Below are 15107 nucleotides of genomic sequence, written 5' to 3' on the forward strand. Positions count from 1 at the left end.
CACGCTGATCCTAGTCCTCCCAGATTGGAAGAAGGAATTTCATGTGCATGTGGACACGTCATGTACTGTGCTGGGAGTAGTACTGACACAGGTTGATGAAGGGGACTTGGATCACCCTATAGCATTCGCAAGTAAGAAGCTATCCAGAGCTGAGAAAAATTATTCCACGATAGAGAGCGAAGGACTAGTTATGGTGTAGGCATTCTAGAAGTTCAGGCATTATTTGTTGGGTGGACATTTTAAGATGTACACAGACCATTTTGCATTAAAATACCTGGTCAAAAAGCCTATGTTGGGGGGGAAGATATGCAGGTGGTTGCGGTTGTTCCAGGAGTATGATTTTAAAGTTATTGTGAAACTAGGACCATTGAATGCTAGACCGGATCATCTATCATGCATTGAAACAAGAGATGAACCTACGAATTTGGAGGAAGGACTACCTGACACCCAACTCTTTGCAGTACGCATCGCGGACAACCACTTTCAATATATTAGACACTTCCTAATGATAGGTATGGCTTTGGAAGGATATACAAGCCAACATAAGAAGGAACTAGTGGTGCACGCGACATAATTTTATGTTATTGTAGGGCACTTGTAAAAAATGTGATCAGATGAAATATTGAGACGTTATGTACGAGAGTTTGAACGAAACAACATCCTCGTTGAGGCTCATGGTGGAGCCATGGTAGGGAATTATGTAGGAAAAGAAACAACGCAGAAGATTCTATGCGTTGGGTTATGGTTGCCAACCTTGTATAAGGATTCAAAAGTGTATTGTAGGGCATGCGACGCATGCCAAAGGATGGGCAGACCCTCGCGCAAGGATGAGCTACCACTAAATCAGCAGCTAACGCTATAGCCCTTTGAGAAGTGGGTGATTGACTTTGTAGGACCAATTCAGCCTCTAGGGAGGAAGACGGGTGCACGGTACATCATCACCGCGATTGAGTATTTAACCAGATGGGTGGACGCGCGGTCTATGAAGGACTGTACAAGCGCAACAACAACCATATTTATCTTTGAGTACGTACTAACATGGTTTGGTTCTCCAAAAATTCTAATGAGCGATCACGGTACACACTTTCTCAATGAGATGATCAGTGCGATGACGAAAGATTTTCAAGTTTACCATCAGAAGAGCACACCTTATCACCCACAGGCTAATGGGACGGTGGACGCATTTAATAAAATATTGGAGAGCGTGCTCATAAAGGTTTTCAATTCTTTAAGGAATGCCTGGGATGCGCATGTGCCTGTGGTACTATGGGCTTACAAAATGACTTGCAAGAAGTTGACTGGACAAATGTCGTTTAGACTAGTTTATGGCATGGAAGTTGTGATGCCAATGGAGTACATTCTACCTAGTTTGTGCATAGCAACATTCACAGGGATGGCGGATCATGGATCCCTGGAGGAGAGGCTCCCGCAGCTAATAGAGCTTGAAGAAGATAGATTTCTAGCTAGATTCCATCAACAGGATTAGAAGGAGCCCGAAAAGGCATGGCACAATCAGCACATCAAATTGCACACCTTCAAGGTAAATGATTTAGTCTAATATATGATAGCAAGTTTGATACGTTTCTAGGAAAACTTCAGATGCATTAGCGAGGGCCCTATGTCATCAAGGAGATTATCGATGGTGGAGAAGTTCAGTTGGTAAATTTGAATGGAGAAAGATTACCACGGTAGGTGAATGGAAGTCAATTGAAGCCATACACCGGTGATCCGGCTAGATGACTACATGGTGGAAGCACAATCTTAACACTTTAGGCAACTGAATGGAGGCGCGAGACTATAAACTACACTACCCGGGTTGGGGATCTGCATGATTGGCGAACTGCGCGGAATGAAGGAATGTCAAAGTGTTAGCAGAAACGTGCAGGGAGCTACACTATCTAAGAATGAACTGCATAGGGCAGCTGGAAAGTGACCATTATGGTCACTGTTCATGACTTGACAATGGGAAAACGACTAAATGGAGTGGGGGGGCGGCATTTAAGTCAGAATTTAAGAGCAAGATCTGTGAAAATCTACCGCCAATCCAGCATTTATGAACGAATTTTGGGGCGAATGGTTGGATTTGAATTTGAAAATTCCTATAAATTATAGGTGGCTGCCTATCGACAAACACTTGGCATTTTGAGAATTGAGGTGTTGAGCTCTTAGGCGTGCATGAATTGTGATAACTTTGAATATTTGATAGCGAGTTCAGTTTTTGAGAGGTTTCCAAAAGAGATGCAGTAGTTTTTGTACCTTCTTATGTCAGCGCCCGTAGAAGTGAGTGCAAGAGAAGCAATGGCAGTTGATGGAACTGCCCTAGAAGTAGCAAGGGCAGCTAAGGAAGGTGCCCTGGAGGTTGAGAGTGTCAAAGTTTTGGCATAAGTGCCTAAATCATGAAGGACACCCAGGCTAAGGTCTACGGCGACCCAAGAGGGTCCAAACAAAGAAAGATAAGCAGAAAACACCATAGCCGATGCGTGCATCACCAAGAAGGCACCCGCAGAAGGAAAAGCCCACCGTATAAGAGAAGTGTAAGCTAATCGACCTTGAACCTGAAGAGGATGTTGAAGAGATCCCTATGGATGAGGAAGACATTGACATGGGGGTGGAGGATGTTGAAATTGAGGGGTCTGACCCTATTTCTAAGCTGCCTAAGTATATTCCTCTGCTCAGGGGCAAGACAAAGGTCCCAAAGGACATTGATGAAAACAAGGTCACGCTACATACACCCTTTTTGCTAGACAAAATCGCCTTTAAAGAACCATGTCTGGGGTGCGTACCGCTATTAAAATTGGATGATTTTGATTTCGCTCATACGGAGCACTTTCCCTACTTAACCACATATCAACTCATGCACTGTGTCTTCTACAAAGATTGGTGTGACCACGCTGGAGCCAAGAAAGTGGGTAACAGGGTTGGATAAGGTTGGTCTCTTAAACATGTTGTGGGTAACGGATTACAACCGCATGCCCATAACCATGATAGTGATCAAGAAACTATTGTGCTTGTTGCATGATAGGTGCCTGTGGCTAGAGGAGATGATACCAATCACTGCCATGCTGATCCATAGGATCACACAACTGCCACACGTAGGAGAAAATCTTGTCATGGCATTTGGAGGAAAGCTAGGTGAGCGTGATCTCACCGAAGCAATGAAGGATAAATTTAAGCTCATAAAGAAGTCCCGCAACTACTCCATCACTAGAATAACCAACCCCACAGTCAAGGTAGCTGCTCAGATCCTAGCAGGCAAGATTATGTGGAAGTGTTGCGCAGATGAAATGTTGGCACCATTAGTCTATTTAGTAGCCCAGTCCGCAGAGGGCATAAAGTTCAACTTGGTGCGCTACCTTTGCAGTGGGTTCCTCGTGAACTGAAGAGAGGTGAAGAATCAAAGAAAAAAATTTCATTATGCATCGCTACTGCTGCCCATAGTGTTGGTCGCGTGGGAGTTACCAGAGAATAGTTAGTTTCCTTTGGTCGTGTAGGACCTACTGAAAGTGGAAACGTTCACTTCACTCTGTGGTACGACGGACCCCCAAAGGGTCAAGGACAACAAGGTCTTTTAGATCTTGATGGAGATGAATATCCACATGGCCATCAACCGCAAACCACAGTTATCGCAGACCATTTATGATTAGCGGGAAGAGTATGTGGAGTTCAAGGTGGACTTCCATCGGGTCTCCATGCACGCGTGGAAGGATCCTGAGCAAAAGTGGTATGACCTTCCATACCTGGCCACGGACGACGCAATCACAATAGTCCTGGACCACTGGCCAACAGATTGGCGCACTGCTTCAAACTTGACAATTGGCTCTAGCAAGTTTGCAGCGCAACTAAAGAAAGAAGAGGACAAGCAGAAGATGGAACAAATAGCAGAAAAGAGGAAGAAGGAGGCGGAGGACAAAGCTAGGGTAGAGTGCATTTCCATATCTATCAATCTCTCTATCCCTCCATCCCTCTCTACATCTCTCTCTTCTTCCCTCTCTTCACTATCCATCTATATTCTTATATTCCTTTGTCTCTCTATATCACCCAAAAAACATACACTCTCCTTCTCCAATCTATCTATCTATCCATCCCCTTCTTCACTCCCTACCCTCTATCTCTCTCTCTCTCTCTCTCTCGCTTCTATCTCTCTTCCCTCATGTTGTCCTATCTCCCTCTCTCTCCACCTTCCTTATCACTACTTCTCTGTCTCCACCTTTATCTCTCTACTTATTTCTTCTTACCTCCCTCTCTCTACCATCCAACTCCATCTCTCTTTCCCTCCCTCTATCCACTCTCTCACATCCTCTCTCTCTCTCTCTCTCTAAATTTGTTACTATATCCCACCCTCTCTCCTCTCTCCCCCATTCTCCCCATCTCTCCTTCTTTGTCTCTTTGTCTCACCCCCAAACATACACAAACTCTCTTCATCTCTCCATTGTCACTCCCTCTCTCTCTCCACTTCTCACTCTTTATGTATCTATTATTCCCTCCCTCTCATCCTCGAACTCCCTCACCCTCTCCCTCCATCTCTCCTCCTATCTCTCAAGTCCGCTCTCTCATACTTCCTCACACTTGCTTTCTCTCCTACCTCCCTCTTTGTTCCCACATCACTGTCTCTCTCTCTCTCCCCCTTTCCCCTCCAATCCTCTCTCTCTCTCTCTCTCTCTCTCTCTCTCTCTCTATGTTACTATATCTATCCCTCTCTCCTTCTCCCCCCCTTCTCTCTATCTCTCCTTTGTCTCTTTATCTCACACCTCCAATCCTCTCACTATCTCCTTTTCTCTCTCCCCCCTCCATATTTGTGTCTCCCTCTCCTTTTCTTACCCTTCTCTACCTCTCTCACTCCTCTCCCTCTCTCTCTCTCTTCATTCCTCTTGTTTCCTCTCGTTTAGTTTATCTCAATCGCTCCCTTATTACTACCACTATTTCTTCACCTCTATCACCCTATGTCTTTGTTCTCCACTCTCATATATATCTAGAATTAATATATATAATCATATATGAATATATATTATAATATAACAAATTTAATATTGTATTAATTCAAAGTTATTAAAATTAATAATATTAATATTATAATATATTAATATGAATATTAGATTTAACAACAATAATAATAATAATAATAATAATCTTTTAATATTAATATTAAGGTTAATAATGTTCCTTTTGGATGGTATTAATAATAATTTGGCCTATACCCGGATGCGGGTGTATTAATGCAATATTAATGGAGTGGCTCTCCCACGTCGGCGTCTGGTCCTGCAGGTGGCAGGATCACACACTCCTCCATGTCCTCTCTTGGATAAAGCAGGTTCACACAGCGTACCTGCTGATCACTTGGAATTTCGAATTTATGGCGCCCTTCGGTCGAGAAACTTTGCTTGAGGTTTTACTTGTTGGTTCGTTGGTTCTCTCAACTATAATTTCCCTCTAGCCTCCCTGCCTTAGCTTGCCTCAGACTCTGTATTCCTGCAGTGCTCCGAATGCAGCCTTAAATGTTTGTTTTCTGAATTTTAAGCGGCTCCCTTACTTCGGCACCTTCTTTGCTTCGGCCTGCTCCATCTCCCCTTCAGGTTGTCTTTGCATTTTGATAATGGTGCGTCGTCGCGCTAGTAGTTGCCGTGGTGGTGGTTGATGAGGCCGTGGGCGTTCTCAGCCTACTCCTTCGCATGATATTCCTATGGCTCCTGCGTCCCCTCCCTCAGCTGGTGCAATTCCACATCAGATCAGTTTTGGTGGTAAGCCTTTCCTTCATAACTCCTTCCAGGCCACCCATTTCAAATTTCAAACTCGCCTCAACAAGCCTATTCTCTCAGCCAGCATCACTATAACCTTTGCGGAGGAAGAGGCTCAGCCTAGCGTCTCTGTGCTCACCTCGGCAACGCAGTCTCAGGACGACCATGGGAGCGAGCAGCATGGAGAAGACGTTGGCATTCTGTTTAATTGTGGTGATATGCAGGAAGAGGGAAGTGTTCCTGATGTCATCAAGCCACCAGACGACAACCTCCATGGAGTTTCGGGATCTGTTAACCCGGCGAGTTGTTCTGGTGGCATCCGTCGTTCGGTGCCTCTTCCAGGTGGTAGCAGTATGGATGCTGAGGATACTGAAGATGATTTTTGGGTGGGCAATGCATGCCCAGTGGAGGAGGAAGCTCAGGACCACGAAACAATTGTTTGATGCCTCCTGGGCCATGTTTGCTTCCCCGACTTTTCTCTTTGATCTCCAGATCATTGCGCTATGTTTCTGTGGCTTTGATAATGTCTTTTTGCATCAAGTCTTCGATTCTACAGTTGTTCTGCCTATGGGTTTCTGGTCAGTATAGATAGCATGGTTACAACCCTCCTTCTGACCTTTCTATGGTTTACCAACATGGTCAGTTCTCATTGTATGGCTTTTGGGCTTGTTTTCCCAACCCTGGGACAGTATGTATGTGCTGATGGACAGTTTCGGCTCTTCTTTGAGGTTTCGACCTCCTTGTAACTGCATTTTTACCTTCTTTTCATAGAATTAGTTTTTACTGAGAGAAATAATAATAATAATAATAATAATAATAATTTGGCCTATAAGCTTCACCTAAATAAAACATATTTTTTGATTGTTAGTAAGTATAAACAGATTTATGGAGTAAATATAAAAAGAGGTTTTATTTATTTACAATACCTCTGGTTTATTAATATTTATATTTATTTATCATATCTCTTTTCTTTACCATGGTGTTTCACCCATAGGCTTGGTATATAATTAGATGTTGTTTTCTAATCATATTTAATATATTTTTATTTATTTACCATATCTCTTTTATCAATATGGTATTTGGCCCAAGGTATTAATAATTAGTTGGTCCATGGTATTTGGCACATATGGTTCACTTAAATCAAACTTATTTTTAAAGTTTTTATAAATATAAAGAGATTTATGGAGTAAATATAAGAAGAGGTTTTATGTATTTACCATACCTCTAGTTTATTTATATTTTTATTTATTTACCATACTTCTGAAGTAAATATAAAATAATAAAAAAAAGACTTTATTTATTTACCCTACATATAATTTATTTTTATTTTTATTTATTTACGATTGGAGTGTTAGTAAATTTTTTTATTTAAATTTATATTGTGTTTATACATAGTAATAATTAAATTGATTTTTCAATCAAGCCTATAAATTAAAAAGTTAAATGTTATATATATATATATTATATATATATATATATATATATATATATATATATATATATATATATATATATATATATATACTTCATAATAAGTGCAATAAAAATAAATTATAATACTTCAAAATTAACGACCCACTTTGCTAAAATTAAAGATCAAACAAAAAAACGGAGACAAACACAAACAAGTTCAAATATTTCACAGACAAATCACTCTAAAATAACATCCCATTACTAAGCGACCGAGGTTAATCACTCTAAAATAACATCCCATTACTAAGCGACTGAGGTTAGATGACGTTCACTCTTTAAATACATTCATGGCATGAGCCTCCAAGGTTCGTTCTCCACTGATTTCATAATGATGTGCTACCGACAGTTGGAATGTATACTGTCAACTTTGACGGTATATATCTTTTAGCCTATATAATAGAAAAGGTTCTTAAAAGCAATTTTGGAATATATACCATTCTGTTGGAATAATATCTAATTTTAACCAGCATCCAAATTCTGTTCTCCACTCTTTTCACAAGGATGTGATAGTGTAAGTTGGAATATATACTATCAAACTTGACCGTATATATCTCTTGGTTTATATAATATTAATTCTTGTAATTAAGAGCCTTCGAATATGTCGTTCCATTTTATATTTTCTAACCATACATAACATAATTGTTTTATCACAAGATTGTATAATATTTTGATCCACGACTACATACCATGGTAGGATCCCACCATCAAAACTGTTCGATTAGCCGTGCACTAAAAAAGATAAAAAGTTTCGGTTGATTGTATGGTCAATCAATGATCTGATACTTCTCTGTAAAAACATTTAAAAATTCAATGGGTAATCAATGATCTGATCCTCCGCTGTTACAAAAACGGCGCCAATGATCCTTTCCATGAACTGTTTCAAAAACTCAATGGTTAATGAGCTGTATCCAAGATTCCAAGTGCAAGTAGATTTTTTTCTCAGCCACACAGTAAATGTGCGTTCGTACCCGCATATCGTCCAAATTTTCTACGCGCTTAGCTGAGCGTTAGGCATTCCGTCACACAGTTATCACTATATGGACGTCACACACATTAATATTGAATGCAGGATACCATCACACCTCTACAAAAGGAGAAGATTTGACGAAGATGGAGAGTTCATGGAAGATGTGATAAAGAATTTTTTTTCGATTAATTTCATTTGTTGTGTTACAAATCTCTCTCGCTATGACACCGAATTCCACATACTACAAAAGAAATTGACTGATTTAAAGATCCAAAAGTCAAGGAGGAGATGTTGGTGCCTCAGTCGCCACTTTTCCCAAACAAGAACTCCTCACCTCTTCCACCTCCCACTCACAGAGTTCCAATCGCATTCACTAAACCAATACCATACTCGCGACACACCACCCTCCATAAACCTTCATCATTTAGCTCCTCCCACTCGATTTGAGGTTGATAGAGGTTTCACACACACTTCCATAACTCCTCCAGTACACAAGTTGTTGTGAGAGGTCGGGGAGGCCGGTCCTCGTACTGTTAGCCAGGTGGATTTCATAATTGACGACGTGTTACCTTGTGTGCTCGACTCCTCAACCCCATCACGGAAGCCTCTTCTGATGCCACGATTCTTTTGAATTCTACAAGGTGGACGTTTTGTGAATGTGGAGGCTAGTCTTGAAGGAGTTCTTGACCCTAATGTTCACTACCTCAATTGGCAAGTTTGTCCTTTGCCTTGTTATCATCACAGTCTACATGCTCTGTGATTGCATATGCAAAGGATGTGATTACATATGCAAAGGAAGAGAGCCTAGAGTGAATATGTTGACCAGTCAATTCCAGTCGCCAACTCTTTATTACTTTGTCTGGGGAGGACCCATTTACGAGCTTTTGCAGCAAGGTGATTGCAATTTGAGAATCTCCTGTGGCCTAGGGTTTTGCCACGCCCAACACCGCACTGACTTGTAGCCCTTTTTCCAGTGCCATAAATTTTGCTACTTTATTGGAGTTGTCATATGAGGCTCCAAAAAACTTCAACTCTTGCCCTTTGTCATTGCGAATTACTCCCCCGAGACCTGCTCGTCCTGGGTTGCCTTTTGAGGCACCATCAAAGTTGAGTTTAAAGAACCCCACTGGGGGGCGGAGAAAGGTGTTGGGTGAATTATTCCTCATTGATGGATGGTCAATGGGTCCAGGAACAAGAGAGTCTTGGTTAAGAGCTAGAGATTTTAGAACATCTCGTTCCCTACCTTCCGCTTTCTAGTCATCCTCCAACCAATGAGAAATAGAAAGAGTCTCCTTGATATTGTGTAGTACAATCGTCCACATCTGATCAATTTGGATGACTTCTGAGTGGAATATCGCCCTATTTCTTGCTTTCCATAGATTCCAAAGGAAAAATCCTTGTGAAATACACCATGCTCTATTGACAATGGGATTTTAAAGAGTTTCCATCTCCATATTTCCAACGTCTCCCTCAGACTATTAGCTGACTAGTCAATCACCCCAAATAATGAGGCAATACGATCCCAAATCTCTCGTGCCTTTGAGTAGAAGTTGAGTAGGTGGTATGTTGTTTCTTCCTCGCTATAACAGAGAGGACACCAGGACGGGCCACAAAAACCGATATTCTGAACTTTATCCCACATGAGGAGTTTAGCTTGCCCAATCAACCACAAAAAAAATGAAACCTTTGGCCAAAGTTTGGAATACCAGATTCGTTTCCACAAAGGGTCAGGATTTGAGTCCACAACAGAAGATAAAATCGAATAAGCTTCTTTGAGAGAGAACATAACTTTTAGAAGGTGGCCCCATCACAATTTGTCAGGGTCCACATTGTTCAGTATAGGGCATTGTCAGAGAATTAGAGTGAGTGCTTCCCAATCTAGAGGTGGATCATGGGCTGGTCAATGCGTTGAGGTTTCCATTCCCTCCATTTCGACAGCTAGCTCGTCTCTTGCCATAAGTCCTTTACTCTCTCTGCTCTTAAATGAGTGGTGAATCTTGGATATCTTTGAATTTCTCCTCTTGGGTTAGTCTGGGGTGCTGCATCCAAGCCTCCTTCCAAAATCTTCCTTTGCGTCTTCTCCTAACATCCCAAAACCCTTGATCTCATATTAATGCTCAATGTTCTTCTTCCCAATTCCAAATGGATGAGCCATTCAATAGGTTGTGATGGTAGTTCCGAGGATCCTGCCAGACAACTGCTCTATATTTAAATTTCCGTAGAGTCTTCTAGATCTCTTTCCCTCCCTGCAATGAACACCACCATACTTTAGCACTAAGGGAATGCGACAATAGTTCTGGATCTTTTAGCCCTAGGCATACATGGATCTTTGATTTGCATAATTTATCTCAGACCACAAGAGCCAATTTGTGACCTATCTGCGGCCCTCCCCAAAGGAATCCCCATAATTTGGCAGTTATTTCCTTGTAGATGTGGCGAGGGGCTATAAGGGTCGCGAGTTGATATATTAGGATTGTCTACAGAACCGACTTCAATAGTACAGGCCGACCGATTGAATTCAAGACCCTGAAGGTCCAGCTAGAAAGCTTTCGGTCGATGTGGTTTAACATATCTCCCCAATGGGTAGTCTTCAGGGGGTTAGATACGAGAGGTGCTCCAAGAAAACTACTTGGGAGTGATCCAATTATGTAGCCGAGGGCTCGAGCTAGATGGCTTTGCACCCTTGGATGTGTATTAAAGAAAAATATATATGATTTCCCACCATTGATATGAGTGCACTATTCCTGCTAAAACAACATCAGGATGGACCCAGATTGCTTGGCTTCTGCCCAAGATGGTTTACCATATAGCATGTTATCATCTACAAATTGTTGGTGGGTAATAGGGGGGACCTCCGGCAGAGTTTAATTCCCTATAGACTGCGAGACTCCACCACTACCTTGATAAGTCGACCAACACCTTCAGTTGCTATGAGGAAGAGAAAGGGGGATATGGGATCTCCTTGACGTAACCCCCTGGACCCCCAAAAGGTGCGAGAGGGTGCCCGATTAAGAAAAATAGAATAAAATGGGGTCATGATCATTGACTTGACCGAGCTAATCCATGGGAGTGATATAGGTGGATATTTGTGACCACCCGCCTATTCCACCTAGACCCCCAAGTGGGTTTCATTTGTTTCCTTGTCCATTTCATCATTTACTATTTTTAGTAGTTTTTTGGGTCCTGAACTTCCGGAGTAGTTTTGACCCCCTAAACAACATTTTTTGGGGTCTGCGGCAAGGCCATAACAATGGCTTGCGAAAAAACCTGTAGTACTCGGAGATACCTTTCCAACAAGGTATTGTATGCACTAAACGAAGATAATATGACCAAGTTATGACCCTGAGAAGTTGGCTGCCCAACTAACCCCAACAAGGCCCACACACTATTGGTGTTACATCTCCTCGGGTTAGGGTTTTCTTTGTTTATGGGTTTCTCATGTTTTCCAATAATAAATAGGCCCTTGAGCCTCATTGTAACACAGTTCAAAGGCATTTAACCGCCACATCTCTTCTTAAATATAAGCTACCATCGCCCAAGCTATCTTATTTCCATTCTGTTTGTAAGCATAGTTCAGTACTTTTCTATCAATGAAATGAAGTGTTTTTCTACTGCATCTATGTGTTTATTACTATACCTATAAGTTGTTGTGTTCCTATTTAAGTTCGTATCAGGGAGGGAGAAGCTGAAAGCATCAAGGATGACAATAGATAATTTCAATTTAGACGATCATAAGATTTTGAGAGATCAAGTTTTCTAAGCATACATGGAGATTTGGATAAGGATAGAGAGTGAACAACTTCATGGGCCACCAATATGTCATCCATAATTCGTCGACCTTCCACAAAGCCTAACTATTCAGGCCCATTCATATCATGTAATAGGGGTTTTAGACTTCAGACTAGAATTCTTGAGATGATTTTATAAATGATATTGCACAGAGCGATTGGTATGAAGCCACCTATATCCATCGTCACACCTTTGTTGGGGATAAGCATGAGAAATGTTTCATTAAGACTCGACCAGATTATTTGAGAGTGATGAAACTCTTCCACAAGTTCATGGATTTCGGCCCCTAATAAGTGTCATCAGTCTTTGAAGAATTTAGATGTGAAGTTGTCCAGACTGCGAGCTTTATTCATTGGGAGTGCCTATACCACTTCTTCCACCTCCGCATAGGAAATATCCCTCAGGAGGGCCTCATTCCGATCATCCGAGATTAGTTTTGGAATACATTCTCTAATTCAAAAGATAGGTTCGCTCCAGTCCTCATCCAATTTTGTAAACAATGCCTGAAAGTGGTCAATCAACTCTTTGGAAATCTCTTCATGTTATACTGGATGCCTACTGTCTGAACCACTAAGAGAGAAGATTTGGTTGAACTATCTATGTTTTAGCATAGTCCAATGGAAAATTTTTGTGTTGTGCTCCCCCTCTATGAGCCATTGGACTCGTGATTTTTGTCTCCATAGGGTTTCTTCTTGTTTTCGTTGTTGCTACAAATCATTAACAGCCTGAACCTCTTGAGCCATGAGGCTTCATTCCTCCCTTTCAAAATGATTTCCCGCTGGATTGATCGCATTTCTTCCTCCAACTTCCTTTTTTCCCAATGAATATTTCCAAAATTGGATCGATTCCATTCTTTGGTTTTCCTTGTTAACTATTTCAACTTTAGTTGGAAAGCTTCCATGGGATTGTGATTGGTCACTCTAATCACTTTCCGCCATTCTTCTAACTTGACAAGAAGTTTGGCTTGTCAAGCCACAAGGATTCAAAGCGAAAGGGGTGGTTACGCTGGACCATTCTCAGATCAATCTCTAAGCATATGGGCGAATGGCCTGCTCCGAGGAAAGGGAGGATTGATGCTTGAAAAAATAGGTCCTGTTGAAGTATAGTATCCGAAATTGGAAAATGATCTAGACGTGAAGTGATTTGGTCCTTACCTCCCCACCTGTTAGTCCAAGTGAAAGATTCATTCTTGAAATCTATGTCCTCTATGTCGAGATCTTGGATAGTTTCATGAAAGGACATGGGGATTGCATCCAACCATCTGACCCCTCCCTTTTTCTATCCCATATCCTTAATCAAGTTGAATTCCTCTGCCAGGATCTAGTTTGTATCACCCAAGAGCTCCTCTAGGTGCCACAAACTCCTGAGGAAACCTGCCTTCGTCCCTGGCAGTGTGGGGCCATATACCCCTGTTAGCCAAACTTTTTCTTGGGAGTCAATACATTCAAATTGACCTGAAAGGGTGTTTGAATAAGAAATCCAGTTCCCAAAGGAAATGGATGTGGAATCCCATAGAAATCACAGTCCTCTTGCACTACCTATTGCATCCAGTGTCATGCACTGTGCCATAGGCCAACTCCTCTTGGTTATTTCATGAAGCTTTTCTTATGTTACTTTGGTTTCCTGCAAAATTAAGATATCTGGTTTCTCCACTTAAATATGTTCCTTCAAGTACCTCAAATTTCCCTTTGATTTGAGGCCTCTTATGTTCCATGAGACTATCTTCATTGAGGGGGGGTGGGGAGAGAGCACTGATAATATTCCATGAGGACATTTGTTTGTCCTGAGTAAACTAAGATTTCCCTTGCTTCTCGGATTACTTTGCTAGTGGGAATTCTTCCTTTCTTCTTTGAGCCCGAGCTAGAGTCCACCCTTTGGGTGGGTGGTTGCTAATTTCGTATGGATAGAGATATTTGGGGAGGGGATTCTGCGGAGGCTTATCGTTCCTCCCAGTCCTTATAGATTTGATTGAAGTACTCTAGTTGATCTTGTGGAATTTTAGTCGATCCATGTTTTTCCCAAGTTCGGAGGAATGTGACCATAACCCACTCATCCGAGTTAATTTGGTCGATATTGACATCATGTTCTAAGGCAAGGAAAATGTGAGTCAGAACTTGTTGGATTTATTTGCCTGTGGAATGTTCCTCTGGTGCCTTGAATTTACTTGATTGTTTGTACTTAAGGTTTTCTTTCGTGTGGTGGAGGCACATCTGCAAGTACTACTAGTTGTTCTTTTTTTGTTAGATCCACTAGGAGAGAAAAGCGATTTTCAGAAGGGTGACTTGGGGCCGCTTGAGAGGTGCCTGACGAGGTCTTAGGAGAAGGGCCCTTATTGGGTGGATGGCATCGTTTGGGGACGTCCTAGAAACCCTCGAGAGAGGGAGTCGTCAGTGCAGTCAATGTCTATTGAGGACAGTCACAAAACAGGTGACCGTATTCATGGCAAAGTCGACATTTAAAATGAACATGCTCATAGTCGAGTGGCTAAGACAAAATTTCATCCTGATACTTGTTTTCCACCGATTCTGGGAGGGATTGTGAGATGTTTATGTAGATGCAGATTCGGGCATAGGACAAGAACTGTTGATGTTTTGTGATCTCTCAGAGTTGGAAAAAATCTCCGATGGAGTTGTTCATGGACTCCAGAATATCCATTTCCCAAAATTCCTCTGGTAGAGAGTACAGTCAGACCTAGATGGGGGCAACTCGACACTATTTCTTCTGTGGATTGTAGCAGGGTTCCGATTTTCGCATGAATAACTCAACACTATTCATAATATAGGGTCTATTTTCTAGAATGCATTTGCAGTCTTCGAGATCTTCAAAGATCACTGTGAAAATACTCTTGGCTCAAAGGCGAACGTCAAATGGGGCTTGCGACTTCCATTTGAATTGGATATATCTAAGAATATTCGTATCTCTTGGCTAGATGCTCATGAATTTGCAAATTATTTCATGATCCTACATGAACCAGCAGGATTTTTCTAGGCAATGGCAAAGAATCACCACTCTTGGGTTCTTTGCTACTTTTGGGAGGCATCGACCCATATGCGGGACTTCCATTGAGTGCCCAGGGCTGCCGTTTTATGGAGATTTCCTTTATGCTCACCGAAACTGGAATATGGATCAGCGGGAGGTCAGTGTGC

This window comes from Pinus tabuliformis, chromosome 8 (assembly GCF_031772625.1).
Source record: "Pinus tabuliformis cultivar Carrire ecotype Pingquan chromosome 8, CPIR1, whole genome shotgun sequence".
Classification (NCBI taxonomy): Eukaryota; Viridiplantae; Streptophyta; class Pinopsida; order Pinales; family Pinaceae; genus Pinus; species Pinus tabuliformis.